Source organism: Ambystoma mexicanum, unplaced genomic scaffold (assembly GCF_040938575.1).
Source record: "Ambystoma mexicanum isolate Mex_15411 unplaced genomic scaffold, UKY_AmexF1_1 Mex_scaf52, whole genome shotgun sequence".
NCBI classification, from domain to species: domain Eukaryota; kingdom Metazoa; phylum Chordata; class Amphibia; order Caudata; family Ambystomatidae; genus Ambystoma; species Ambystoma mexicanum.
Window position 1 is genome coordinate 1140728 of NW_027182469.1, and position 24387 is coordinate 1165114.

The 24387-nt window shown below is 51.4% G+C and overlaps 44 non-coding genes across 44 annotated transcripts; all 44 read left to right on the forward strand.

Annotated features, from left to right (window-relative positions):
* The first annotated feature begins 66 nt into the window (after positions 1 to 66).
* Positions 67 to 137, forward strand: TRNAG-CCC (transfer RNA glycine (anticodon CCC)). The gene has a single exon. It is a non-coding gene; the product is annotated as a tRNA-Gly (tRNA).
* A 565-nt stretch (positions 138 to 702) lies between these two features.
* Positions 703 to 773, forward strand: TRNAG-GCC (transfer RNA glycine (anticodon GCC)). Its single transcript has one exon. It is a non-coding gene; the product is annotated as a tRNA-Gly (tRNA).
* A 350-nt stretch (positions 774 to 1123) lies between these two features.
* TRNAG-CCC (transfer RNA glycine (anticodon CCC)) lies at positions 1124 to 1194 on the forward strand. Its single transcript has one exon. It is a non-coding gene; the product is annotated as a tRNA-Gly (tRNA).
* A 565-nt stretch (positions 1195 to 1759) lies between these two features.
* On the forward strand, positions 1760 to 1830 carry TRNAG-GCC (transfer RNA glycine (anticodon GCC)). Its single transcript has one exon. It is a non-coding gene; the product is annotated as a tRNA-Gly (tRNA).
* Positions 1831 to 2180: 350 nt separating this feature from the next.
* Positions 2181 to 2251, forward strand: TRNAG-CCC (transfer RNA glycine (anticodon CCC)). The gene has a single exon. It is a non-coding gene; the product is annotated as a tRNA-Gly (tRNA).
* A 552-nt stretch (positions 2252 to 2803) lies between these two features.
* Positions 2804 to 2874, forward strand: TRNAG-GCC (transfer RNA glycine (anticodon GCC)). The gene has a single exon. It is a non-coding gene; the product is annotated as a tRNA-Gly (tRNA).
* Positions 2875 to 3224: 350 nt separating this feature from the next.
* TRNAG-CCC (transfer RNA glycine (anticodon CCC)) lies at positions 3225 to 3295 on the forward strand. Its single transcript has one exon. It is a non-coding gene; the product is annotated as a tRNA-Gly (tRNA).
* Positions 3296 to 3860: 565 nt separating this feature from the next.
* TRNAG-GCC (transfer RNA glycine (anticodon GCC)) lies at positions 3861 to 3931 on the forward strand. The gene has a single exon. It is a non-coding gene; the product is annotated as a tRNA-Gly (tRNA).
* A 350-nt stretch (positions 3932 to 4281) lies between these two features.
* Positions 4282 to 4352, forward strand: TRNAG-CCC (transfer RNA glycine (anticodon CCC)). The gene has a single exon. It is a non-coding gene; the product is annotated as a tRNA-Gly (tRNA).
* A 565-nt stretch (positions 4353 to 4917) lies between these two features.
* Positions 4918 to 4988, forward strand: TRNAG-GCC (transfer RNA glycine (anticodon GCC)). Its single transcript has one exon. It is a non-coding gene; the product is annotated as a tRNA-Gly (tRNA).
* A 350-nt stretch (positions 4989 to 5338) lies between these two features.
* TRNAG-CCC (transfer RNA glycine (anticodon CCC)) lies at positions 5339 to 5409 on the forward strand. The gene has a single exon. It is a non-coding gene; the product is annotated as a tRNA-Gly (tRNA).
* Positions 5410 to 5974: 565 nt separating this feature from the next.
* On the forward strand, positions 5975 to 6045 carry TRNAG-GCC (transfer RNA glycine (anticodon GCC)). Its single transcript has one exon. It is a non-coding gene; the product is annotated as a tRNA-Gly (tRNA).
* A 350-nt stretch (positions 6046 to 6395) lies between these two features.
* TRNAG-CCC (transfer RNA glycine (anticodon CCC)) lies at positions 6396 to 6466 on the forward strand. The gene has a single exon. It is a non-coding gene; the product is annotated as a tRNA-Gly (tRNA).
* A 552-nt stretch (positions 6467 to 7018) lies between these two features.
* Positions 7019 to 7089, forward strand: TRNAG-GCC (transfer RNA glycine (anticodon GCC)). Its single transcript has one exon. It is a non-coding gene; the product is annotated as a tRNA-Gly (tRNA).
* Positions 7090 to 7439: 350 nt separating this feature from the next.
* On the forward strand, positions 7440 to 7510 carry TRNAG-CCC (transfer RNA glycine (anticodon CCC)). The gene has a single exon. It is a non-coding gene; the product is annotated as a tRNA-Gly (tRNA).
* Positions 7511 to 8075: 565 nt separating this feature from the next.
* TRNAG-GCC (transfer RNA glycine (anticodon GCC)) lies at positions 8076 to 8146 on the forward strand. Its single transcript has one exon. It is a non-coding gene; the product is annotated as a tRNA-Gly (tRNA).
* Positions 8147 to 8496: 350 nt separating this feature from the next.
* Positions 8497 to 8567, forward strand: TRNAG-CCC (transfer RNA glycine (anticodon CCC)). The gene has a single exon. It is a non-coding gene; the product is annotated as a tRNA-Gly (tRNA).
* Positions 8568 to 9129: 562 nt separating this feature from the next.
* On the forward strand, positions 9130 to 9200 carry TRNAG-GCC (transfer RNA glycine (anticodon GCC)). Its single transcript has one exon. It is a non-coding gene; the product is annotated as a tRNA-Gly (tRNA).
* Positions 9201 to 9550: 350 nt separating this feature from the next.
* TRNAG-CCC (transfer RNA glycine (anticodon CCC)) lies at positions 9551 to 9621 on the forward strand. The gene has a single exon. It is a non-coding gene; the product is annotated as a tRNA-Gly (tRNA).
* Positions 9622 to 10604: 983 nt separating this feature from the next.
* TRNAG-CCC (transfer RNA glycine (anticodon CCC)) lies at positions 10605 to 10675 on the forward strand. Its single transcript has one exon. It is a non-coding gene; the product is annotated as a tRNA-Gly (tRNA).
* Positions 10676 to 11240: 565 nt separating this feature from the next.
* Positions 11241 to 11311, forward strand: TRNAG-GCC (transfer RNA glycine (anticodon GCC)). Its single transcript has one exon. It is a non-coding gene; the product is annotated as a tRNA-Gly (tRNA).
* Positions 11312 to 11661: 350 nt separating this feature from the next.
* TRNAG-CCC (transfer RNA glycine (anticodon CCC)) lies at positions 11662 to 11732 on the forward strand. The gene has a single exon. It is a non-coding gene; the product is annotated as a tRNA-Gly (tRNA).
* A 552-nt stretch (positions 11733 to 12284) lies between these two features.
* On the forward strand, positions 12285 to 12355 carry TRNAG-GCC (transfer RNA glycine (anticodon GCC)). Its single transcript has one exon. It is a non-coding gene; the product is annotated as a tRNA-Gly (tRNA).
* Positions 12356 to 12705: 350 nt separating this feature from the next.
* On the forward strand, positions 12706 to 12776 carry TRNAG-CCC (transfer RNA glycine (anticodon CCC)). Its single transcript has one exon. It is a non-coding gene; the product is annotated as a tRNA-Gly (tRNA).
* Positions 12777 to 13341: 565 nt separating this feature from the next.
* TRNAG-GCC (transfer RNA glycine (anticodon GCC)) lies at positions 13342 to 13412 on the forward strand. Its single transcript has one exon. It is a non-coding gene; the product is annotated as a tRNA-Gly (tRNA).
* Positions 13413 to 13762: 350 nt separating this feature from the next.
* On the forward strand, positions 13763 to 13833 carry TRNAG-CCC (transfer RNA glycine (anticodon CCC)). Its single transcript has one exon. It is a non-coding gene; the product is annotated as a tRNA-Gly (tRNA).
* A 562-nt stretch (positions 13834 to 14395) lies between these two features.
* On the forward strand, positions 14396 to 14466 carry TRNAG-GCC (transfer RNA glycine (anticodon GCC)). Its single transcript has one exon. It is a non-coding gene; the product is annotated as a tRNA-Gly (tRNA).
* A 350-nt stretch (positions 14467 to 14816) lies between these two features.
* Positions 14817 to 14887, forward strand: TRNAG-CCC (transfer RNA glycine (anticodon CCC)). Its single transcript has one exon. It is a non-coding gene; the product is annotated as a tRNA-Gly (tRNA).
* A 983-nt stretch (positions 14888 to 15870) lies between these two features.
* Positions 15871 to 15941, forward strand: TRNAG-CCC (transfer RNA glycine (anticodon CCC)). The gene has a single exon. It is a non-coding gene; the product is annotated as a tRNA-Gly (tRNA).
* A 986-nt stretch (positions 15942 to 16927) lies between these two features.
* TRNAG-CCC (transfer RNA glycine (anticodon CCC)) lies at positions 16928 to 16998 on the forward strand. Its single transcript has one exon. It is a non-coding gene; the product is annotated as a tRNA-Gly (tRNA).
* Positions 16999 to 17560: 562 nt separating this feature from the next.
* TRNAG-GCC (transfer RNA glycine (anticodon GCC)) lies at positions 17561 to 17631 on the forward strand. The gene has a single exon. It is a non-coding gene; the product is annotated as a tRNA-Gly (tRNA).
* Positions 17632 to 17981: 350 nt separating this feature from the next.
* TRNAG-CCC (transfer RNA glycine (anticodon CCC)) lies at positions 17982 to 18052 on the forward strand. Its single transcript has one exon. It is a non-coding gene; the product is annotated as a tRNA-Gly (tRNA).
* A 552-nt stretch (positions 18053 to 18604) lies between these two features.
* On the forward strand, positions 18605 to 18675 carry TRNAG-GCC (transfer RNA glycine (anticodon GCC)). The gene has a single exon. It is a non-coding gene; the product is annotated as a tRNA-Gly (tRNA).
* Positions 18676 to 19025: 350 nt separating this feature from the next.
* TRNAG-CCC (transfer RNA glycine (anticodon CCC)) lies at positions 19026 to 19096 on the forward strand. Its single transcript has one exon. It is a non-coding gene; the product is annotated as a tRNA-Gly (tRNA).
* A 565-nt stretch (positions 19097 to 19661) lies between these two features.
* TRNAG-GCC (transfer RNA glycine (anticodon GCC)) lies at positions 19662 to 19732 on the forward strand. The gene has a single exon. It is a non-coding gene; the product is annotated as a tRNA-Gly (tRNA).
* A 350-nt stretch (positions 19733 to 20082) lies between these two features.
* TRNAG-CCC (transfer RNA glycine (anticodon CCC)) lies at positions 20083 to 20153 on the forward strand. Its single transcript has one exon. It is a non-coding gene; the product is annotated as a tRNA-Gly (tRNA).
* A 565-nt stretch (positions 20154 to 20718) lies between these two features.
* On the forward strand, positions 20719 to 20789 carry TRNAG-GCC (transfer RNA glycine (anticodon GCC)). Its single transcript has one exon. It is a non-coding gene; the product is annotated as a tRNA-Gly (tRNA).
* A 350-nt stretch (positions 20790 to 21139) lies between these two features.
* On the forward strand, positions 21140 to 21210 carry TRNAG-CCC (transfer RNA glycine (anticodon CCC)). The gene has a single exon. It is a non-coding gene; the product is annotated as a tRNA-Gly (tRNA).
* A 552-nt stretch (positions 21211 to 21762) lies between these two features.
* On the forward strand, positions 21763 to 21833 carry TRNAG-GCC (transfer RNA glycine (anticodon GCC)). The gene has a single exon. It is a non-coding gene; the product is annotated as a tRNA-Gly (tRNA).
* Positions 21834 to 22183: 350 nt separating this feature from the next.
* On the forward strand, positions 22184 to 22254 carry TRNAG-CCC (transfer RNA glycine (anticodon CCC)). Its single transcript has one exon. It is a non-coding gene; the product is annotated as a tRNA-Gly (tRNA).
* Positions 22255 to 22819: 565 nt separating this feature from the next.
* TRNAG-GCC (transfer RNA glycine (anticodon GCC)) lies at positions 22820 to 22890 on the forward strand. The gene has a single exon. It is a non-coding gene; the product is annotated as a tRNA-Gly (tRNA).
* A 350-nt stretch (positions 22891 to 23240) lies between these two features.
* Positions 23241 to 23311, forward strand: TRNAG-CCC (transfer RNA glycine (anticodon CCC)). Its single transcript has one exon. It is a non-coding gene; the product is annotated as a tRNA-Gly (tRNA).
* A 565-nt stretch (positions 23312 to 23876) lies between these two features.
* On the forward strand, positions 23877 to 23947 carry TRNAG-GCC (transfer RNA glycine (anticodon GCC)). Its single transcript has one exon. It is a non-coding gene; the product is annotated as a tRNA-Gly (tRNA).
* A 350-nt stretch (positions 23948 to 24297) lies between these two features.
* TRNAG-CCC (transfer RNA glycine (anticodon CCC)) lies at positions 24298 to 24368 on the forward strand. The gene has a single exon. It is a non-coding gene; the product is annotated as a tRNA-Gly (tRNA).
* The last annotated feature ends 19 nt before the right edge of the window (positions 24369 to 24387 follow it).

Genomic DNA, 24387 nt, shown 5'->3' on the forward strand with positions numbered 1-24387 from the left:
ACCATTCGCATGGAACTGGCAGGTGTGTTAAATCAAGCGCTCTACCGCAGTAATGCTGCTTGTCAAGCATTGGTAGTTCAGTGGTAGAATTCTCGCTTCCCAAGCGGGAGGCCCGGGTTCGATTCCCGGCCAATGCATGGCACTTTTGTAGACGTGTCTCTTGATATTTTAAAAGGCATGGGAAAAGAAAAATGGAAACGGTAGATAAGATGATTGCATTGCTTGTCTGTTTTCTGCGCAAAGAAAGCAATCTGCTGCCCTCTTTTAGCAGAAGATGGAACTGCAGTTTCAACTTAAGGCGGGAAACCTTCTATTATGCAAATAATTCCCAGAAGACCCCAGAAGCCCAGATTGAAAGGGTGTCAGCCTCGTGTGGCTGCAAAGATATCCCCTGAGTCCTGCGGTAGAAGTCTGGCTTTCCTGAGGCACGGTGCTCAGGGAACTGCACTCAGAGTAGCGACCCATACAAAGGCCACCCTCATCTACCAGTGTGCTTGCCTCTGTCCACTTTTCCTGTCTATAGAACCTGGCCGTTCGTGGCCGTTCGTGGCCAAGTGAGTGAGAAGGACTGCCAGGGCAGCGCAGCTCCCATTCACCCACCGGAGCTGGCGCCATCCTCATGTCACTGCAGTGCTCTGTTAAATCAGCTGCTCTGGGCTGCAATGGTCCAGAGCACTGTAGCGCCAGTGTGCAGCATGTAAGGCATTGGTGGTTCAGTGGTAGAATTCTCGCCTGCCACGCGGGAGGCCCGGGTTCGATTCCCGGCCAATGCATGAGCGTTTTGCACATGTACCTTTCGTTGACTTTGAAGCATCGTGAAAAGGAAGAGACCGAACAAAAAAACAAGCCTTGATTGCCTTGCTTGCCTTATTTCTGCTACTAGCGATCACTCTGCTGATCCCTTTTAGTAGAAGGGGCCGCTGCGCCTTGACTGGAAGCAGGGCAATCTCAGATTATGCAAAACGCTCATAGAGGCCCAGCCCGAGTAGGTGCCAGTCTCACACGTCTGCAAAGGCCTTCAATGAGGCTTTCAGCAGAAGTCAAGAGTTTACGAGTGACCATTCGCATGGAACTGGCAGGTGTGTTAAATCAAGTGCTCTACCGCAGTAATGCTGCTTGTCAGGCATTGGTAGTTCAGTGGTAGAATTCTCGCTTCCCAAGCGGGAGGCCCGGGTTCGATTCCCGGCCAATGCATGGCACTTTTGTAGACGTGTCTCTTGATATTTTAAAAGGCATGGGAAAAGAAAAATGGAAACGGTAGATAAGATGATTGCATTGCTTGTCTGTTTTCTGCGCAAAGAAAGCACTCTGCTGCCCTCTTTTAGCAGAAGATGGAACGGCAGTTTCAACTTAAGGCGGGAAACCTTCTATTATGCAAATAATTCCCAGAAGACCCCAGAAGCCCAGATTGAAAGGGTGTCAGCCTCGTGTGGCTGCAAAGATATCCCCTGAGTCCTGCGGTAGAAGTCTGGCTTTCCTGAGGCACGGTGCTCAGGGAACTGCACTCAGAGTAGCGACCCATACAAAGGCCACCCTCATCTACCAGTGTGCTTGCCTCTGTCCACTTTTCCTGTCTATAGAACCTGGCCGTTCGTGGCCGTTCGTGGCCAAGTGAGTGAGAAGGACTGCCAGGGCAGCGCAGCTCCCATTCACCCACCGGAGCTGGCGCCATCCTCATGTCACTGCAGTGCTCTGTTAAATCAGCTGCTCTGGGCTGCAATGGTCCAGAGCACTGTAGCGCCAGTGTGCAGCATGTAAGGCATTGGTGGTTCAGTGGTAGAATTCTCGCCTGCCACGCGGGAGGCCCGGGTTCGATTCCCGGCCAATGCATGAGCGTTTTGCACATGTACCTTTCGTTGACTTTGAAGCATCGTGAAAAGGAAGAGACCGAACAAAAAAACAAGCCTTGATTGCCTTGCTTGCCTTATTTCTGCTACTAGCGATCACTCTGCTGATCCCTTTTAGTAGAAGGGGCCGCTGCGCCTTGACTGGAAGCAGGGCAATCTCAGATTATGCAAAACGCTCATAGAGGCCCAGCCCGAGTAGGTGCCAGTCTCACACGTCTGCAAAGGCCTTCAATGAGGCTTTCAGCAGAAGTCAAGAGTTTACGAGTGACCATTCGCATGGAACTGGCAGGTGTGTTAAATCAAGCGCTCTACCGCAGTAATGCTGCTTGTCAAGCATTGGTAGTTCAGTGGTAGAATTCTCGCTTCCCAAGCGGGAGGCCCGGGTTCGATTCCCGGCCAATGCATGGCACTTTTGTAGACGTGTCTCTTGATATTTTAAAAGGCATGGGAAAAGAAAAATGGAAACGGTAGATAAGATGATTGCATTGCTTGTCTGTTTTCTGCGCAAAGAAAGCACTCTGCTGCCCTCTTTTAGCAGAAGATGGAACGGCAGTTTCAACTTAAGGCGGGAAACCTATTATGCAAATAATTCCCAGAAGACCCCAGAAGCCCAGATTGAAAGGGTGTCAGCCTCGTGTGGCTGCAAAGATATCCCCTGAGTCCTGCGGTAGAAGTCTGGCTTTCCTGAGGCACGGTGCTCAGGGAACTGCACTCAGAGTAGCGACCCATACAAAGGCCACCCTCATCTACCAGTGTGCTTGCCTCTGTCCACTTTTCCTGTCTATAGAACCTGGCCGTTCGTGGCCAAGTGAGTGAGAAGGACTGCCAGGGCAGCGCAGCTCCCATTCACCCACCGGAGCTGGCGCCATCCTCATGTCACTGCAGTGCTCTGTTAAATCAGCTGCTCTGGGCTGCAATGGTCCAGAGCACTGTAGCACCAGTGTGCAGCATGTAAGGCATTGGTGGTTCAGTGGTAGAATTCTCGCCTGCCACGCGGGAGGCCCGGGTTCGATTCCCGGCCAATGCATGAGCGTTTTGCACATGTACCTTTCGTTGACTTTGAAGCATCGTGAAAAGGAAGAGACCGAACAAAAAAACAAGCCTTGATTGCCTTGCTTGCCTTATTTCTGCTACTAGCGATCACTCTGCTGATCCCTTTTAGTAGAAGGGGCCGCTGCGCCTTGACTGGAAGCAGGGCAATCTCAGATTATGCAAACAGCTCATAGAGGCCCAGCCCGAGTAGGTGCCAGTCTCACACGTCTGCAAAGGCCTTCAATGAGGCTTTCAGCAGAAGTCAAGAGTTTACGAGTGACCATTCGCATGGAACTGGCAGGTGTGTTAAATCAAGTGCTCTACCGCAGTAATGCTGCTTGTCAGGCATTGGTAGTTCAGTGGTAGAATTCTCGCTTCCCAAGCGGGAGGCCCGGGTTCGATTCCCGGCCAATGCATGGCACTTTTGTAGACGTGTCTCTTGATATTTTAAAAGGCATGGGAAAAGAAAAATGGAAACGGTAGATAAGATGATTGCATTGCTTGTCTGTTTTCTGCGCAAAGAAAGCACTCTGCTGCCCTCTTTTAGCAGAAGATGGAACGGCAGTTTCAACTTAAGGCGGGAAACCTTCTATTATGCAAATAATTCCCAGAAGACCCCAGAAGCCCAGATTGAAAGGGTGTCAGCCTCGTGTGGCTGCAAAGATATCCCCTGAGTCCTGCGGTAGAAGTCTGGCTTTCCTGAGGCACGGTGCTCAGGGAACTGCACTCAGAGTAGCGACCCATACAAAGGCCTCCCTCATCTACCAGTGTGCTTGCCTCTGTCCACTTTTCCTGTCTATAGAACCTGGCCGTTCGTGGCCGTTCGTGGCCAAGTGAGTGAGAAGGACTGCCAGGGCAGCGCAGCTCCCATTCACCCACCGGAGCTGGCGCCATCCTCATGTCACTGCAGTGCTCTGTTAAATCAGCTGCTCTGGGCTGCAATGGTCCAGAGCACTGTAGCGCCAGTGTGCAGCATGTAAGGCATTGGTGGTTCAGTGGTAGAATTCTCGCCTGCCACGCGGGAGGCCCGGGTTCGATTCCCGGCCAATGCATGAGTGTTTTGCACATGTACCTTTCGTTGACTTTGAAGCATCGTGAAAAGGAAGAGACCGAACAAAAAAACAAGCCTTGATTGCCTTGCTTGCCTTATTTCTGCTACTAGCGATCACTCTGCTGATCCCTTTTAGTAGAAGGGGCCGCTGCGCCTTGACTGGAAGCAGGGCAATCTCAGATTATGCAAAACGCTCATAGAGGCCCAGCCCGAGTAGGTGCCAGTCTCACACGTCTGCAAAGGCCTTCAATGAGGCTTTCAGCAGAAGTCAAGAGTTTACGAGTGACCATTCGCATGGAACTGGCAGGTGTGTTAAATCAAGCGCTCTACCGCAGTAATGCTGCTTGTCAAGCATTGGTAGTTCAGTGGTAGAATTCTCGCTTCCCAAGCGGGAGGCCCGGGTTCGATTCCCGGCCAATGCATGGCACTTTTGTAGACGTGTCTCTTGATATTTTAAAAGGCATGGGAAAAGAAAAATGGAAACGGTAGATAAGATGATTGCATTGCTTGTCTGTTTTCTGCGCAAAGAAAGCAATCTGCTGCCCTCTTTTAGCAGAAGATGGAACTGCAGTTTCAACTTAAGGCGGGAAACCTTCTATTATGCAAATAATTCCCAGAAGACCCCAGAAGCCCAGATTGAAAGGGTGTCAGCCTCGTGTGGCTGCAAAGATATCCCCTGAGTCCTGCGGTAGAAGTCTGGCTTTCCTGAGGCACGGTGCTCAGGGAACTGCACTCAGAGTAGCGACCCATACAAAGGCCACCCTCATCTACCAGTGTGCTTGCCTCTGTCCACTTTTCCTGTCTATAGAACCTGGCCGTTCGTGGCCGTTCGTGGCCAAGTGAGTGAGAAGGACTGCCAGGGCAGCGCAGCTCCCATTCACCCACCGGAGCTGGCGCCATCCTCATGTCACTGCAGTGCTCTGTTAAATCAGCTGCTCTGGGCTGCAATGGTCCAGAGCACTGTAGCGCCAGTGTGCAGCATGTAAGGCATTGGTGGTTCAGTGGTAGAATTCTCGCCTGCCACGCGGGAGGCCCGGGTTCGATTCCCGGCCAATGCATGAGCGTTTTGCACATGTACCTTTCGTTGACTTTGAAGCATCGTGAAAAGGAAGAGACCGAACAAAAAAACAAGCCTTGATTGCCTTGCTTGCCTTATTTCTGCTACTAGCGATCACTCTGCTGATCCCTTTTAGTAGAAGGGGCCGCTGCGCCTTGACTGGAAGCAGGGCAATCTCAGATTATGCAAAACGCTCATAGAGGCCCAGCCCGAGTAGGTGCCAGTCTCACACGTCTGCAAAGGCCTTCAATGAGGCTTTCAGCAGAAGTCAAGAGTTTACGAGTGACCATTCGCATGGAACTGGCAGGTGTGTTAAATCAAGTGCTCTACCGCAGTAATGCTGCTTGTCAGGCATTGGTAGTTCAGTGGTAGAATTCTCGCTTCCCAAGCGGGAGGCCCGGGTTCGATTCCCGGCCAATGCATGGCACTTTTGTAGACGTGTCTCTTGATATTTTAAAAGGCATGGGAAAAGAAAAATGGAAACGGTAGATAAGATGATTGCATTGCTTGTCTGTTTTCTGCGCAAAGAAAGCACTCTGCTGCCCTCTTTTAGCAGAAGATGGAACGGCAGTTTCAACTTAAGGCGGGAAACCTTCTATTATGCAAATAATTCCCAGAAGACCCCAGAAGCCCAGATTGAAAGGGTGTCAGCCTCGTGTGGCTGCAAAGATATCCCCTGAGTCCTGCGGTAGAAGTCTGGCTTTCCTGAGGCACGGTGCTCAGGGAACTGCACTCAGAGTAGCGACCCATACAAAGGCCACCCTCATCTACCAGTGTGCTTGCCTCTGTCCACTTTTCCTGTCTATAGAACCTGGCCGTTCGTGGCCGTTCGTGGCCAAGTGAGTGAGAAGGACTGCCAGGGCAGCGCAGCTCCCATTCACCCACCGGAGCTGGCGCCATCCTCATGTCACTGCAGTGCTCTGTTAAATCAGCTGCTCTGGGCTGCAATGGTCCAGAGCACTGTAGCGCCAGTGTGCAGTATGTAAGGCATTGGTGGTTCAGTGGTAGAATTCTCGCCTGCCACGCGGGAGGCCCGGGTTCGATTCCCGGCCAATGCATGAGCGTTTTGCACATGTACCTTTCGTTGACTTTGAAGCATCGTGAAAAGGAAGAGACCGAACAAAAAAACAAGCCTTGATTGCCTTGCTTGCCTTATTTCTGCTACTAGCGATCACTCTGCTGATCCCTTTTAGTAGAAGGGGCCGCTGCGCCTTGACTGGAAGCAGGGCAATCTCAGATTATGCAAAACGCTCATAGAGGCCCAGCCCGAGTAGGTGCCAGTCTCACACGTCTGCAAAGGCCTTCAATGAGGCTTTCAGCAGAAGTCAAGAGTTTACGAGTGACCATTCGCATGGAACTGGCAGGTGTGTTAAATCAAGCGCTCTACCGCAGTAATGCTGCTTGTCAAGCATTGGTAGTTCAGTGGTAGAATTCTCGCTTCCCAAGCGGGAGGCCCGGGTTCGATTCCCGGCCAATGCATGGCACTTTTGTAGACGTGTCTCTTGATATTTTAAAAGGCATGGGAAAAGAAAAATGGAAACGGTAGATAAGATGATTGCATTGCTTGTCTGTTTTCTGCGCAAAGAAAGCACTCTGCTGCCCTCTTTTAGCAGAAGATGGAACGGCAGTTTCAACTTAAGGCGGGAAACCTATTATGCAAATAATTCCCAGAAGACCCCAGAAGCCCAGATTGAAAGGGTGTCAGCCTCGTGTGGCTGCAAAGATATCCCCTGAGTCCTGCGGTAGAAGTCTGGCTTTCCTGAGGCACGGTGCTCAGGGAACTGCACTCAGAGTAGCGACCCATACAAAGGCCACCCTCATCTACCAGTGTGCTTGCCTCTGTCCACTTTTCCTGTCTATAGAACCTGGCCGTTCGTGGCCAAGTGAGTGAGAAGGACTGCCAGGGCAGCGCAGCTCCCATTCACCCACCGGAGCTGGCGCCATCCTCATGTCACTGCAGTGCTCTGTTAAATCAGCTGCTCTGGGCTGCAATGGTCCAGAGCACTGTAGCGCCAGTGTGCAGCATGTAAGGCATTGGTGGTTCAGTGGTAGAATTCTCGCCTGCCACGCGGGAGGCCCGGGTTCGATTCCCGGCCAATGCATGAGTGTTTTGCACATGTACCTTTCGTTGACTTTGAAGCATCGTGAAAAGGAAGAGACCGAACAAAAAAACAAGCCTTGATTGCCTTGCTTGCCTTATTTCTGCTACTAGCGATCACTCTGCTGATCCCTTTTAGTAGAAGGGGCCGCTGCGCCTTGACTGGAAGCAGGGCAATCTCAGATTATGCAAAACGCTCATAGAGGCCCAGCCCGAGTAGGTGCCAGTCTCACACGTCTGCAAAGGCCTTCAATGAGGCTTTCAGCAGAAGTCAAGAGTTTACGAGTGACCATTCGCATGGAACTGGCAGGTGTGTTAAATCAAGCGCTCTACCGCAGTAATGCTGCTTGTCAAGCATTGGTAGTTCAGTGGTAGAATTCTCGCTTCCCAAGCGGGAGGCCCGGGTTCGATTCCCGGCCAATGCATGGCACTTTTGTAGACGTGTCTCTTGATATTTTAAAAGGCATGGGAAAAGAAAAATGGAAACGGTAGATAAGATGATTGCATTGCTTGTCTGTTTTCTGCGCAAAGAAAGCAATCTGCTGCCCTCTTTTAGCAGAAGATGGAACTGCAGTTTCAACTTAAGGCGGGAAACCTTCTATTATGCAAATAATTCCCAGAAGACCCCAGAAGCCCAGATTGAAAGGGTGTCAGCCTCGTGTGGCTGCAAAGATATCCCCTGAGTCCTGCGGTAGAAGTCTGGCTTTCCTGAGGCACGGTGCTCAGGGAACTGCACTCAGAGTAGCGACCCATACAAAGGCCACCCTCATCTACCAGTGTGCTTGCCTCTGTCCACTTTTCCTGTCTATAGAACCTGGCCGTTCGTGGCCGTTCGTGGCCAAGTGAGTGAGAAGGACTGCCAGGGCAGCGCAGCTCCCATTCACCCACCGGAGCTGGCGCCATCCTCATGTCACTGCAGTGCTCTGTTAAATCAGCTGCTCTGGGCTGCAATGGTCCAGAGCACTGTAGCGCCAGTGTACAGCATGTAAGGCATTGGTGGTTCAGTGGTAGAATTCTCGCCTGCCACGCGGGAGGCCCGGGTTCGATTCCCGGCCAATGCATGAGCGTTTTGCACATGTACCTTTCGTTGACTTTGAAGCATCGTGAAAAGGAAGAGACCGAACAAAAAAACAAGCCTTGATTGCCTTGCTTGCCTTATTTCTGCTACTAGCGATCACTCTGCTGATCCCTTTTAGTAGAAGGGGCCGCTGCGCCTTGACTGGAAGCAGGGCAATCTCAGATTATGCAAAACGCTCATAGAGGCCCAGCCCGAGTAGGTGCCAGTCTCACACGTCTGCAAAGGCCTTCAATGAGGCTTTCAGCAGAAGTCAAGAGTTTACGAGTGACCATTCGCATGGAACTGGCAGGTGTGTTAAATCAAGTGCTCTACCGCAGTAATGCTGCTTGTCAGGCATTGGTAGTTCAGTGGTAGAATTCTCGCTTCCCAAGCGGGAGGCCCGGGTTCGATTCCCGGCCAATGCATGGCACTTTTGTAGACGTGTCTCTTGATATTTTAAAAGGCATGGGAAAAGAAAAATGGAAACGGTAGATAAGATGATTGCATTGCTTGTCTGTTTTCTGCGCAAAGAAAGCACTCTGCTGCCCTCTTTTAGCAGAAGATGGAACGGCAGTTTCAATTTAAGGCGGGAAACCTATTATGCAAATAATTCCCAGAAGACCCCAGAAGCCCAGATTGAAAGGGTGTCAGCCTCGTGTGGCTGCAAAGATATCCCCTGAGTCCTGCGGTAGAAGTCTGGCTTTCCTGAGGCACGGTGCTCAGGGAACTGCACTCAGAGTAGCGACCCATACAAAGGCCACCCTCATCTACCAGTGTGCTTGCCTCTGTCCACTTTTCCTGTCTATAGAACCTGGCCGTTCGTGGCCGTTCGTGGCCAAGTGAGTGAGAAGGACTGCCAGGGCAGCGCAGCTCCCATTCACCCACCGGAGCTGGCGCCATCCTCATGTCACTGCAGTGCTCTGTTAAATCAGCTGCTCTGGGCTGCAATGGTCCAGAGCACTGTAGCGCCAGTGTGCAGCATGTAAGGCATTGGTGGTTCAGTGGTAGAATTCTCGCCTGCCACGCGGGAGGCCCGGGTTCGATTCCCGGCCAATGCATGAGCGTTTTGCACATGTACCTTTCGTTGACTTTGAAGCATCGTGAAAAGGAAGAGACCGAACAAAAAAACAAGCCTTGATTGCCTTGCTTGCCTTATTTCTGCTACTAGCGATCACTCTGCTGATCCCTTTTAGTAGAAGGGGCCGCTGCGCCTTGACTGGAAGCAGGGCAATCTCAGATTATGCAAAACACTCATAGAGGCCCAGCCCGAGTAGGTGCCAGTCTCACACGTCTGCAAAGGCCTTCAATGAGGCTTTCAGCAGAAGTCAAGAGTTTACGAGTGACCATTCGCATGGAACTGGCAGGTGTGTTAAATCAAGCGCTCTACCGCAGTAATGCTGCTTGTCAAGCATTGGTAGTTCAGTGGTAGAATTCTCGCTTCCCAAGCGGGAGGCCCGGGTTCGATTCCCGGCCAATGCATGGCACTTTTGTAGACGTGTCTCTTGATATTTTAAAAGGCATGGGAAAAGAAAAATGGAAACGGTAGATAAGATGATTGCATTGCTTGTCTGTTTTCTGCGCAAAGAAAGCACTCTGCTGCCCTCTTTTAGCAGAAGATGGAACGGCAGTTTCAACTTAAGGCGGGAAACCTATTATGCAAATAATTCCCAGAAGACCCCAGAAGCCCAGATTGAAAGGGTGTCAGCCTCGTGTGGCTGCAAAGATATCCCCTGAGTCCTGCGGTAGAAGTCTGGCTTTCCTGAGGCACGGTGCTCAGGGAACTGCACTCAGAGTAGCGACCCATACAAAGGCCACCCTCATCTACCAGTGTGCTTGCCTCTGTCCACTTTTCCTGTCTATAGAACCTGGCCGTTCGTGGCCGTTCGTGGCCAAGTGAGTGAGAAGGACTGCCAGGGCAGCGCAGCTCCCATTCACCCACCGGAGCTGGCGCCATCCTCATGTCACTGCAGTGCTCTGTTAAATCAGCTGCTCTGGGCTGCAATGGTCCAGAGCACTGTAGCGCCAGTGTGCAGCATGTAAGGCATTGGTGGTTCAGTGGTTGAATTCTCGCCTGCCACGCGGGAGGCCCGGGTTCGATTCCCGGCCAATGCATGAGTGTTTTGCACATGTACCTTTCGTTGACTTTGAAGCATCGTGAAAAGGAAGAGACCGAACAAAAAAACAAGCCTTGATTGCCTTGCTTGCCTTATTTCTGCTACTAGCGATCACTCTGCTGATCCCTTTTAGTAGAAGGGGCCGCTGCGCCTTGACTGGAAGCAGGGCAATCTCAGATTATGCAAAACGCTCATAGAGGCCCAGCCCGAGTAGGTGCCAGTCTCACACGTCTGCAAAGGCCTTCAATGAGGCTTTCAGCAGAAGTCAAGAGTTTACGAGTGACCATTCGCATGGAACTGGCAGGTGTGTTAAATCAAGCGCTCTACCGCAGTAATGCTGCTTGTCAAGCATTGGTAGTTCAGTGGTAGAATTCTCGCTTCCCAAGCGGGAGGCCCGGGTTCGATTCCCGGCCAATGCATGGCACTTTTGTAGACGTGTCTCTTGATATTTTAAAAGGCATGGGAAAAGAAAAATGGAAACGGTAGATAAGATGATTGCATTGCTTGTCTGTTTTCTGCGCAAAGAAAGCAATCTGCTGCCCTCTTTTAGCAGAAGATGGAACTGCAGTTTCAACTTAAGGCGGGAAACCTTCTATTATGCAAATAATTCCCAGAAGACCCCAGAAGCCCAGATTGAAAGGGTGTCAGCCTCGTGTGGCTGCAAAGATATCCCCTGAGTCCTGCGGTAGAAGTCTGGCTTTCCTGAGGCACGGTGCTCAGGGAACTGCACTCAGAGTAGCGACCCATACAAAGGCCACCCTCATCTACCAGTGTGCTTGCCTCTGTCCACTTTTCCTGTCTATAGAACCTGGCCGTTCGTGGCCGTTCGTGGCCAAGTGAGTGAGAAGGACTGCCAGGGCAGCGCAGCTCCCATTCACCCACCGGAGCTGGCGCCATCCTCATGTCACTGCAGTGCTCTGTTAAATCAGCTGCTCTGGGCTGCAATGGTCCAGAGCACTGTAGCGCCAGTGTGCAGTATGTAAGGCATTGGTGGTTCAGTGGTAGAATTCTCGCCTGCCACGCGGGAGGCCCGGGTTCGATTCCCGGCCAATGCATGAGCGTTTTGCACATGTACCTTTCGTTGACTTTGAAGCATCGTGAAAAGGAAGAGACCGAACAAAAAAACAAGCCTTGATTGCCTTGCTTGCCTTATTTCTGCTACTAGCGATCACTCTGCTGATCCCTTTTAGTAGAAGGGGCCGCTGCGCCTTGACTGGAAGCAGGGCAATCTCAGATTATGCAAAACGCTCATAGAGGCCCAGCCCGAGTAGGTGCCAGTCTCACACGTCTGCAAAGGCCTTCAATGAGGCTTTCAGCAGAAGTCAAGAGTTTACGAGTGACCATTCGCATGGAACTGGCAGGTGTGTTAAATCAAGCGCTCTACCGCAGTAATGCTGCTTGTCAAGCATTGGTAGTTCAGTGGTAGAATTCTCGCTTCCCAAGCGGGAGGCCCGGGTTCGATTCCCGGCCAATGCATGGCACTTTTGTAGACGTGTCTCTTGATATTTTAAAAGGCATGGGAAAAGAAAAATGGAAACGGTAGATAAGATGATTGCATTGCTTGTCTGTTTTCTGCGCAAAGAAAGCACTCTGCTGCCCTCTTTTAGCAGAAGATGGAACGGCAGTTTCAACTTAAGGCGGGAAACCTATTATGCAAATAATTCCCAGAAGACCCCAGAAGCCCAGATTGAAAGGGTGTCAGCCTCGTGTGGCTGCAAAGATATCCCCTGAGTCCTGCGGTAGAAGTCTGGCTTTCCTGAGGCACGGTGCTCAGGGAACTGCACTCAGAGTAGCGACCCATACAAAGGCCACCCTCATCTACCAGTGTGCTTGCCTCTGTCCACTTTTCCTGTCTATAGAACCTGGCCGTTCGTGGCCAAGTGAGTGAGAAGGACTGCCAGGGCAGCGCAGCTCCCATTCACCCACCGGAGCTGGCGCCATCCTCATGTCACTGCAGTGCTCTGTTAAATCAGCTGCTCTGGGCTGCAATGGTCCAGAGCACTGTAGCGCCAGTGTGCAGCATGTAAGGCATTGGTGGTTCAGTGGTAGAATTCTCGCCTGCCACGCGGGAGGCCCGGGTTCGATTCCCGGCCAATGCATGAGTGTTTTGCACATGTACCTTTCGTTGACTTTGAAGCATCGTGAAAAGGAAGAGACCGAACAAAAAAACAAGCCTTGATTGCCTTGCTTGCCTTATTTCTGCTACTAGCGATCACTCTGCTGATCCCTTTTAGTAGAAGGGGCCGCTGCGCCTTGACTGGAAGCAGGGCAATCTCAGATTATGCAAAACGCTCATAGAGGCCCAGCCCGAGTAGGTGCCAGTCTCACACGTCTGCAAAGGCCTTCAATGAGGCTTTCAGCAGAAGTCAAGAGTTTACGAGTGACCATTCGCATGGAACTGGCAGGTGTGTTAAATCAAGCGCTCTACCGCAGTAATGCTGCTTGTCAAGCATTGGTAGTTCAGTGGTAGAATTCTCGCTTCCCAAGCGGGAGGCCCGGGTTCGATTCCCGGCCAATGCATGGCACTTTTGTAGACGTGTCTCTTGATATTTTAAAAGGCATGGGAAAAGAAAAATGGAAACGGTAGATAAGATGATTGCATTGCTTGTCTGTTTTCTGCGCAAAGAAAGCAATCTGCTGCCCTCTTTTAGCAGAAGATGGAACTGCAGTTTCAACTTAAGGCGGGAAACCTTCTATTATGCAAATAATTCCCAGAAGACCCCAGAAGCCCAGATTGAAAGGGTGTCAGCCTCGTGTGGCTGCAAAGATATCCCCTGAGTCCTGCGGTAGAAGTCTGGCTTTCCTGAGGCACGGTGCTCAGGGAACTGCACTCAGAGTAGCGACCCATACAAAGGCCACCCTCATCTACCAGTGTGCTTGCCTCTGTCCACTTTTCCTGTCTATAGAACCTGGCCGTTCGTGGCCGTTCGTGGCCAAGTGAGTGAGAAGGACTGCCAGGGCAGCGCAGCTCCCATTCACCCACCGGAGCTGGCGCCATCCTCATGTCACTGCAGTGCTCTGTTAAATCAGCTGCTCTGGGCTGCAATGGTCCAGAGCACTGTAGCGCCAGTGTACAGCATGTAAGGCATTGGTGGTTCAGTGGTAGAATTCTCGCCTGCCACGCGGGAGGCCCGGGTTCGATTCCCGGCCAATGCATGAGCGTTTTGCACATGTACCTTTCGTTGACTTTGAAGCATCGTGAAAAGGAAGAGACCGAACAAAAAAACAAGCCTTGATTGCCTTGCTTGCCTTATTTCTGCTACTAGCGATCACTCTGCTGATCCCTTTTAGTAGAAGGGGCCGCTGCGCCTTGACTGGAAGCAGGGCAATCTCAGATTATGCAAAACGCTCATAGAGGCCCAGCCCGAGTAGGTGCCAGTCTCACACGTCTGCAAAGGCCTTCAATGAGGCTTTCAGCAGAAGTCAAGAGTTTACGAGTGACCATTCGCATGGAACTGGCAGGTGTGTTAAATCAAGTGCTCTACCGCAGTAATGCTGCTTGTCAGGCATTGGTAGTTCAGTGGTAGAATTCTCGCTTCCCAAGCGGGAGGCCCGGGTTCGATTCCCGGCCAATGCATGGCACTTTTGTAGACGTGTCTCTTGATATTTTAAAAGGCATGGGAAAAGAAAAATGGAAACGGTAGATAAGATGATTGCATTGCTTGTCTGTTTTCTGCGCAAAGAAAGCACTCTGCTGCCCTCTTTTAGCAGAAGATGGAACGGCAGTTTCAATTTAAGGCGGGAAACCTATTATGCAAATAATTCCCAGAAGACCCCAGAAGCCCAGATTGAAAGGGTGTCAGCCTCGTGTGGCTGCAAAGATATCCCCTGAGTCCTGCGGTAGAAGTCTGGCTTTCCTGAGGCACGGTGCTCAGGGAACTGCACTCAGAGTAGCGACCCATACAAAGGCCACCCTCATCTACCAGTGTGCTTGCCTCTGTCCACTTTTCCTGTCTATAGAACCTGGCCGTTCGTGGCCGTTCGTGGCCAAGTGAGTGAGAAGGACTGCCAGGGCAGCGCAGCTCCCATTCACCCACCGGAGCTGGCGCCATCCTCATGTCACTGCAGTGCTCTGTTAAATCAGCTGCTCTGGGCTGCAATGGTCCAGAGCACTGTAGCGCCAGTGTGCAGCATGTAAGGCATTGGTGGTTCAGTGGTAGAATTCTCGCCTGCCACGCGGGAGGCCCGGGTTCGATTCCCGGCCAATGCATGAGCGTTTTGCACATGTACCTTTCGTTGACTTTGAAGCATCGTGAAAAGGAAGAGACCGAACAAAAAAACAAGCCTTGATTGCCTTGCTTGCCTTATTTCTGCTACTAGCGATCACTCTGCTGATCCCTTTTAGTAGAAGGGGCCGCTGCGCCTTGACTGGAAGCAGGGCAATCTCAGATTATGCAAAACACTCATAGAGGCCCAGCCCGAGTAGGTGCCAGTCTCACACGTCTGCAAAGGCCTTCAATGAGGCTTTCAGCAGAAGTCAAGAGTTTACGAGTGACCATTCGCATGGAACTGGCAGGTGTGTTAAATCAAGCGCTCTACCGCAGTAATGCTGCTTGTCAAGCATTGGTAGTTCAGTGGTAGAATTCTCGCTTCCCAAGCGGGAGGCCCGGGTTCGATTCCCGGCCAATGCATGGCACTTTTGTAGACGTGTCTCTTGATATTTTAAAAGGCATGGGAAAAGAAAAATGGAAACGGTAGATAAGATGATTGCATTGCTTGTCTGTTTTCTGCGCAAAGAAAGCACTCTGCTGCCCTCTTTTAGCAGAAGATGGAACGGCAGTTTCAACTTAAGGCGGGAAACCTATTATGCAAATAATTCCCAGAAGACCCCAGAAGCCCAGATTGAAAGGGTGTCAGCCTCGTGTGGCTGCAAAGATATCCCCTGAGTCCTGCGGTAGAAGTCTGGCTTTCCTGAGGCACGGTGCTCAGGGAACTGCACTCAGAGTAGCGACCCATACAAAGGCCACCCTCATCTACCAGTGTGCTTGCCTCTGTCCACTTTTCCTGTCTATAGAACCTGGCCGTTCGTGGCCGTTCGTGGCCAAGTGAGTGAGAAGGACTGCCAGGGCAGCGCAGCTCCCATTCACCCACCGGAGCTGGCGCCATCCTCATGTCACTGCAGTGCTCTGTTAAATCAGCTGCTCTGGGCTGCAATGGTCCAGAGCACTGTAGCGCCAGTGTGCAGCATGTAAGGCATTGGTGGTTCAGTGGTTGAATTCTCGCCTGCCACGCGGGAGGCCCGGGTTCGATTCCCGGCCAATGCATGAGTGTTTTGCACATGTACCTTTCGTTGACTTTGAAGCATCGTGAAAAGGAAGAGACCGAACAAAAAAACAAGCCTTGATTGCCTTGCTTGCCTTATTTCTGCTACTAGCGATCACTCTGCTGATCCCTTTTAGTAGAAGGGGCCGCTGCGCCTTGACTGGAAGCAGGGCAATCTCAGATTATGCAAAACGCTCATAGAGGCCCAGCCCGAGTAGGTGCCAGTCTCACACGTCTGCAAAGGCCTTCAATGAGGCTTTCAGCAGAAGTCAAGAGTTTACGAGTGACCATTCGCATGGAACTGGCAGGTGTGTTAAATCAAGCGCTCTACCGCAGTAATGCTGCTTGTCAAGCATTGGTAGTTCAGTGGTAGAATTCTCGCTTCCCAAGCGGGAGGCCCGGGTTCGATTCCCGGCCAATGCATGGCACTTTTGTAGACGTGTCTCTTGATATTTTAAAAGGCATGGGAAAAGAAAAATGGAAACGGTAGATAAGATGATTGCATTGCTTGTCTGTTTTCTGCGCAAAGAAAGCAATCTGCTGCCCTCTTTTAGCAGAAGATGGAACTGCAGTTTCAACTTAAGGCGGGAAACCTTCTATTATGCAAATAATTCCCAGAAGACCCCAGAAGCCCAGATTGAAAGGGTGTCAGCCTCGTGTGGCTGCAAAGATATCCCCTGAGTCCTGCGGTAGAAGTCTGGCTTTCCTGAGGCACGGTGCTCAGGGAACTGCACTCAGAGTAGCGACCCATACAAAGGCCACCCTCATCTACCAGTGTGCTTGCCTCTGTCCACTTTTCCTGTCTATAGAACCTGGCCGTTCGTGGCCGTTCGTGGCCAAGTGAGTGAGAAGGACTGCCAGGGCAGCGCAGCTCCCATTCACCCACCGGAGCTGGCGCCATCCTCATGTCACTGCAGTGCTCTGTTAAATCAGCTGCTCTGGGCTGCAATGGTCCAGAGCACTGTAGCGCCAGTGTACAGCATGTAAGGCATTGGTGGTTCAGTGGTAGAATTCTCACCTGCCACGCGGGAGGCCCGGGTTCGATTCCCGGCCAATGCATGAGCGTTTTGCACATGTACCTTTCGTTGACTTTGAAGCATCGTGAAAAGGAAGAGACCGAACAAAAAAACAAGCCTTGATTGCCTTGCTTGCCTTATTTCTGCTACTAGCGATCGCTCTGCTGATCCCTTTTAGTAGAAGGGGCCGCTGCGCCTTGACTGGAAGCAGGGCAATCTCAGATTATGCAAAACGCTCATAGAGGCCCAGCCCGAGTAGGTGCCAGTCTCACACGTCTGCAAAGGCCTTCAATGAGGCTTTCAGCAGAAGTCAAGAGTTTACGAGTGACCATTCGCATGGAACTGGCAGGTGTGTTAAATCAAGTGCTCTACCGCAGTAATGCTGCTTGTCAGGCATTGGTAGTTCAGTGGTAGAATTCTCGCTTCCCAAGCGGGAGGCCCGGGTTCGATTCCCGGCCAATGCATGGCACTTTTGTAGACGTGTCTCTTGATATTTTAAAAGGCATGGGAAAAGAAAAATGGAAACGGTAGATAAGATGATTGCATTGCTTGTCTGTTTTCTGCGCAAAGAAAGCACTCTGCTGCCCTCTTTTAGCAGAAGATGGAACGGCAGTTTCAATTTAAGGCGGGAAACCTATTATGCAAATAATTCCCAGAAGACCCCAGAAGCCCAGATTGAAAGGGTGTCAGCCTCGTGTGGCTGCAAAGATATCCCCTGAGTCCTGCGGTAGAAGTCTGGCTTTCCTGAGGCACGGTGCTCAGGGAACTGCACTCAGAGTAGCGACCCATACAAAGGCCACCCTCATCTACCAGTGTGCTTGCCTCTGTCCACTTTTCCTGTCTATAGAACCTGGCCGTTCGTGGCCGTTCGTGGCCAAGTGAGTGAGAAGGACTGCCAGGGCAGCGCAGCTCCCATTCACCCACCGGAGCTGGCGCCATCCTCATGTCACTGCAGTGCTCTGTTAAATCAGCTGCTCTGGGCTGCAATGGTCCAGAGCACTGTAGCGCCAGTGTGCAGCATGTAAGGCATTGGTGGTTCAGTGGTAGAATTCTCGCCTGCCACGCGGGAGGCCCGGGTTCGATTCCCGGCCAATGCATGAGCGTTTTGCACATGTACCTTTCGTTGACTTTGAAGCATCGTGAAAAGGAAGAGACCGAACAAAAAAACAAGCCTTGATTGCCTTGCTTGCCTTATTTCTGCTACTAGCGATCACTCTGCTGATCCCTTTTAGTAGAAGGGGCCGCTGCGCCTTGACTGGAAGCAGGGCAATCTCAGATTATGCAAAACACTCATAGAGGCCCAGCCCGAGTAGGTGCCAGTCTCACACGTCTGCAAAGGCCTTCAATGAGGCTTTCAGCAGAAGTCAAGAGTTTACGAGTGACCATTCGCATGGAACTGGCAGGTGTGTTAAATCAAGCGCTCTACCGCAGTAATGCTGCTTGTCAAGCATTGGTAGTTCAGTGGTAGAATTCTCGCTTCCCAAGCGGGAGGCCCGGGTTCGATTCCCGGCCAATGCATGGCACTTTTGTAGACGTGTCTCTTGATATTTTAAAAGGCATGGGAAAAGAAAAATGGAAACGGTAGATAAGATGATTGCATTGCTTGTCTGTTTTCTGCGCAAAGAAAGCACTCTGCTGCCCTCTTTTAGCAGAAGATGGAACGGCAGTTTCAACTTAAGGCGGGAAACCTATTATGCAAATAATTCCCAGAAGACCCCAGAAGCCCAGATTGAAAGGGTGTCAGCCTCGTGTGGCTGCAAAGATATCCCCTGAGTCCTGCGGTAGAAGTCTGGCTTTCCTGAGGCACGGTGCTCAGGGAACTGCACTCAGAGTAGCGACCCATACAAAGGCCACCCTCATCTACCAGTGTGCTTGCCTCTGTCCACTTTTCCTGTCTATAGAACCTGGCCGTTCGTGGCCAAGTGAGTGAGAAGGACTGCCAGGGCAGCGCAGCTCCCATTCACCCACCGGAGCTGGCGCCATCCTCATGTCACTGCAGTGCTCTGTTAAATCAGCTGCTCTGGGCTGCAATGGTCCAGAGCACTGTAGCACCAGTGTGCAGCATGTAAGGCATTGGTGGTTCAGTGGTAGAATTCTCGCCTGCCACGCGGGAGGCCCGGGTTCGATTCCCGGCCAATGCATGAGCGTTTTGCACATGTACCTTTCGTTGACTTTGAAGCATCGTGAAAAGGAAGAGACCGAACAAAAAAACAAGCCTTGATTGCCTTGCTTGCCTTATTTCTGCTACTAGCGATCACTCTGCTGATCCCTTTTAGTAGAAGGGGCCGCTGCGCCTTGACTGGAAGCAGGGCAATCTCAGATTATGCAAACAGCTCATAGAGGCCCAGCCCGAGTAGGTGCCAGTCTCACACGTCTGCAAAGGCCTTCAATGAGGCTTTCAGCAGAAGTCAAGAGTTTACGAGTGACCATTCGCATGGAACTGGCAGGTGTGTTAAATCAAGTGCTCTACCGCAGTAATGCTGCTTGTCAGGCATTGGTAGTTCAGTGGTAGAATTCTCGCTTCCCAAGCGGGAGGCCCGGGTTCGATTCCCGGCCAATGCATGGCACTTTTGTAGACGTGTCTCTTGATATTTTAAAAGGCATGGGAAAAGAAAAATGGAAACGGTAGATAAGATGATTGCATTGCTTGTCTGTTTTCTGCGCAAAGAAAGCACTCTGCTGCCCTCTTTTAGCAGAAGATGGAACGGCAGTTTCAACTTAAGGCGGGAAACCTTCTATTATGCAAATAATTCCCAGAAGACCCCAGAAGCCCAGATTGAAAGGGTGTCAGCCTCGTGTGGCTGCAAAGATATCCCCTGAGTCCTGCGGTAGAAGTCTGGCTTTCCTGAGGCACGGTGCTCAGGGAACTGCACTCAGAGTAGCGACCCATACAAAGGCCTCCCTCATCTACCAGTGTGCTTGCCTCTGTCCACTTTTCCTGTCTATAGAACCTGGCCGTTCGTGGCCGTTCGTGGCCAAGTGAGTGAGAAGGACTGCCAGGGCAGCGCAGCTCCCATTCACCCACCGGAGCTGGCGCCATCCTCATGTCACTGCAGTGCTCTGTTAAATCAGCTGCTCTGGGCTGCAATGGTCCAGAGCACTGTAGCGCCAGTGTGCAGCATGTAAGGCATTGGTGGTTCAGTGGTAGAATTCTCGCCTGCCACGCGGGAGGCCCGGGTTCGATTCCCGGCCAATGCATGAGCGTTTTGCACATGTACCTTTCGTTGACTTTGAAGCATCGTGAAAAGGAAGAGACCGAACAAAAAAACAAGCCTTGATTGCCTTGCTTGCCTTATTTCTGCTACTAGCGATCACTCTGCTGATCCCTTTTAGTAGAAGGGGCCGCTGCGCCTTGACTGGAAGCAGGGCAATCTCAGATTATGCAAACAGCTCATAGAGGCCCAGCCCGAGTAGGTGCCAGTCTCACACGTCTGCAAAGGCCTTCAATGAGGCTTTCAGCAGAAGTCAAGAGTTTACGAGTGACCATTCGCATGGAACTGGCAGGTGTGTTAAATCAAGTGCTCTACCGCAGTAATGCTGCTTGTCAGGCATTGGTAGTTCAGTGGTAGAATTCTCGCTTCCCAAGCGGGAGGCCCGGGTTCGATTCCCGGCCAATGCATGGCACTTTTGTAGACGTGTCTCTTGATATTTTAAAAGGCATGGGAAAAGAAAAATGGAAACGGTAGATAAGATGATTGCATTGCTTGTCTGTTTTCTGCGCAAAGAAAGCACTCTGCTGCCCTCTTTTAGCAGAAGATGGAACGGCAGTTTCAACTTAAGGCGGGAAACCTTCTATTATGCAAATAATTCCCAGAAGACCCCAGAAGCCCAGATTGAAAGGGTGTCAGCCTCGTGTGGCTGCAAAGATATCCCCTGAGTCCTGCGGTAGAAGTCTGGCTTTCCTGAGGCACGGTGCTCAGGGAACTGCACTCAGAGTAGCGACCCATACAAAGGCCACCCTCATCTACCAGTGTGCTTGCCTCTGTCCACTTTTCCTGTCTATAGAACCTGGCCGTTCGTGGCCGTTCGTGGCCAAGTGAGTGAGAAGGACTGCCAGGGCAGCGCAGCTCCCATTCACCCACCGGAGCTGGCGCCATCCTCATGTCACTGCAGTGCTCTGTTAAATCAGCTGCTCTGGGCTGCAATGGTCCAGAGCACTGTAGCGCCAGTGTGCAGCATGTAAGGCATTGGTGGTTCAGTGGTAGAATTCTCGCCTGCCACGCGGGAGGCCCGGGTTCGATTCCCGGCCAATGCATGAGCGTTTTGCACATGTACCTTTCGTTGACTTTGAAGCATCGTGAAAAGGAAGAGACCGAACAAAAAAACAAGCCTTGATTGCCTTGCTTGCCTTATTTCTGCTACTAGCGATCACTCTGCTGATCCCTTTTAGTAGAAGGGGCCGCTGCGCCTTGACTGGAAGCAGGGCAATCTCAGATTATGCAAAACACTCATAGAGGCCCAGCCCGAGTAGGTGCCAGTCTCACACGTCTGCAAAGGCCTTCAATGAGGCTTTCAGCAGAAGTCAAGAGTTTACGAGTGACCATTCGCATGGAACTGGCAGGTGTGTTAAATCAAGCGCTCTACCGCAGTAATGCTGCTTGTCAAGCATTGGTAGTTCAGTGGTAGAATTCTCGCTTCCCAAGCGGGAGGCCCGGGTTCGATTCCCGGCCAATGCATGGCACTTTTGTAGACGTGTCTCTTGATATTTTAAAAGGCATGGGAAAAGAAAAATGGAAACGGTAGATAAGATGATTGCATTGCTTGTCTGTTTTCTGCGCAAAGAAAGCACTCTGCTGCCCTCTTTTAGCAGAAGATGGAACGGCAGTTTCAACTTAAGGCGGGAAACCTATTATGCAAATAATTCCCAGAAGACCCCAGAAGCCCAGATTGAAAGGGTGTCAGCCTCGTGTGGCTGCAAAGATATCCCCTGAGTCCTGCGGTAGAAGTCTGGCTTTCCTGAGGCACGGTGCTCAGGGAACTGCACTCAGAGTAGCGACCCATACAAAGGCCACCCTCATCTACCAGTGTGCTTGCCTCTGTCCACTTTTCCTGTCTATAGAACCTGGCCGTTCGTGGCCAAGTGAGTGAGAAGGACTGCCAGGGCAGCGCAGCTCCCATTCACCCACCGGAGCTGGCGCCATCCTCATGTCACTGCAGTGCTCTGTTAAATCAGCTGCTCTGGGCTGCAATGGTCCAGAGCACTGTAGCACCAGTGTGCAGCATGTAAGGCATTGGTGGTTCAGTGGTAGAATTCTCGCCTGCCACGCGGGAGGCCCGGGTTCGATTCCCGGCCAATGCATGAGCGTTTTGCACATGTACCTTTCGTTGACTTTGAAGCATCGTGAAAAGGAAGAGACCGAACAAAAAAACAAGCCTTGATTGCCTTGCTTGCCTTATTTCTGCTACTAGCGATCACTCTGCTGATCCCTTTTAGTAGAAGGGGCCGCTGCGCCTTGACTGGAAGCAGGGCAATCTCAGATTATGCAAACAGCTCATAGAGGCCCAGCCCGAGTAGGTGCCAGTCTCACACGTCTGCAAAGGCCTTCAATGAGGCTTTCAGCAGAAGTCAAGAGTTTACGAGTGACCATTCGCATGGAACTGGCAGGTGTGTTAAATCAAGTGCTCTACCGCAGTAATGCTGCTTGTCAGGCATTGGTAGTTCAGTGGTAGAATTCTCGCTTCCCAAGCGGGAGGCCCGGGTTCGATTCCCGGCCAATGCATGGCACTTTTGTAGACGTGTCTCTTGATATTTTAAAAGGCATGGGAAAAGAAAAATGGAAACGGTAGATAAGATGATTGCATTGCTTGTCTGTTTTCTGCGCAAAGAAAGCACTCTGCTGCCCTCTTTTAGCAGAAGATGGAACGGCAGTTTCAACTTAAGGCGGGAAACCTTCTATTATGCAAATAATTCCCAGAAGACCCCAGAAGCCCAGATTGAAAGGGTGTCAGCCTCGTGTGGCTGCAAAGATATCCCCTGAGTCCTGCGGTAGAAGTCTGGCTTTCCTGAGGCACGGTGCTCAGGGAACTGCACTCAGAGTAGCGACCCATACAAAGGCCTCCCTCATCTACCAGTGTGCTTGCCTCTGTCCACTTTTCCTGTCTATAGAACCTGGCCGTTCGTGGCCGTTCGTGGCCAAGTGAGTGAGAAGGACTGCCAGGGCAGCGCAGCTCCCATTCACCCACCGGAGCTGGCGCCATCCTCATGTCACTGCAGTGCTCTGTTAAATCAGCTGCTCTGGGCTGCAATGGTCCAGAGCACTGTAGCGCCAGTGTGCAGCATGTAAGGCATTGGTGGTTCAGTGGTAGAATTCTCGCCTGCCACGCGGGAGGCCCGGGTTCGATTCCCGGCCAATGCATGAGTGTTTTGCACATGTACCTTTCGTTGACTTTGAAGCATCGTGAAAAGGAAGAGACCGAACAAAAAAACAAGCCTTGATTGCCTTGCTTGCCTTATTTCTGCTACTAGCGATCACTCTGCTGATCCCTTTTAGTAGAAGGGGCCGCTGCGCCTTGACTGGAAGCAGGGCAATCTCAGATTATGCAAAACGCTCATAGAGGCCCAGCCCGAGTAGGTGCCAGTCTCACACGTCTGCAAAGGCCTTCAATGAGGCTTTCAGCAGAAGTCAAGAGTTTACGAGTGACCATTCGCATGGAACTGGCAGGTGTGTTAAATCAAGCGCTCTACCGCAGTAATGCTGCTTGTCAAGCATTGGTAGTTCAGTGGTAGAATTCTCGCTTCCCAAGCGGGAGGCCCGGGTTCGATTCCCGGCCAATGCATGGCACTTTTGTAGACGTGTCTCTTGATATTTTAAAAGGCATGGGAAAAGAAAAATGGAAACGGTAGATAAGATGATTGCATTGCTTGTCTGTTTTCTGCGCAAAGAAAGCAATCTGCTGCCCTCTTTTAGCAGAAGATGGAACTGCAGTTTCAACTTAAGGCGGGAAACCTTCTATTATGCAAATAATTCCCAGAAGACCCCAGAAGCCCAGATTGAAAGGGTGTCAGCCTCGTGTGGCTGCAAAGATATCCCCTGAGTCCTGCGGTAGAAGTCTGGCTTTCCTGAGGCACGGTGCTCAGGGAACTGCACTCAGAGTAGCGACCCATACAAAGGCCACCCTCATCTACCAGTGTGCTTGCCTCTGTCCACTTTTCCTGTCTATAGAACCTGGCCGTTCGTGGCCGTTCGTGGCCAAGTGAGTGAGAAGGACTGCCAGGGCAGCGCAGCTCCCATTCACCCACCGGAGCTGGCGCCATCCTCATGTCACTGCAGTGCTCTGTTAAATCAGCTGCTCTGGGCTGCAATGGTCCAGAGCACTGTAGCGCCAGTGTACAGCATGTAAGGCATTGGTGGTTCAGTGGTAGAATTCTCGCCTGCCACGCGGGAGGCCCGGGTTCGATTCCCGGCCAATGCATGAGCGTTTTGCACATGTACCTTTCGTTGACTTTGAAGCATCGTGAAAAGGAAGAGACCGAACAAAAAAACAAGCCTTGATTGCCTTGCTTGCCTTATTTCTGCTACTAGCGATCACTCTGCTGATCCCTTTTAGTAGAAGGGGCCGCTGCGCCTTGACTGGAAGCAGGGCAATCTCAGATTATGCAAAACACTCATAGAGGCCCAGCCCGAGTAGGTGCCAGTCTCACACGTCTGCAAAGGCCTTCAATGAGGCTTTCAGCAGAAGTCAAGAGTTTACGAGTGACCATTCGCATGGAACTGGCAGGTGTGTTAAATCAAGCGCTCTACCGCAGTAATGCTGCTTGTCAAGCATTGGTAGTTCAGTGGTAGAATTCTCGCTTCCCAAGCGGGAGGCCCGGGTTCGATTCCCGGCCAATGCATGGCACTTTTGTAGACGTG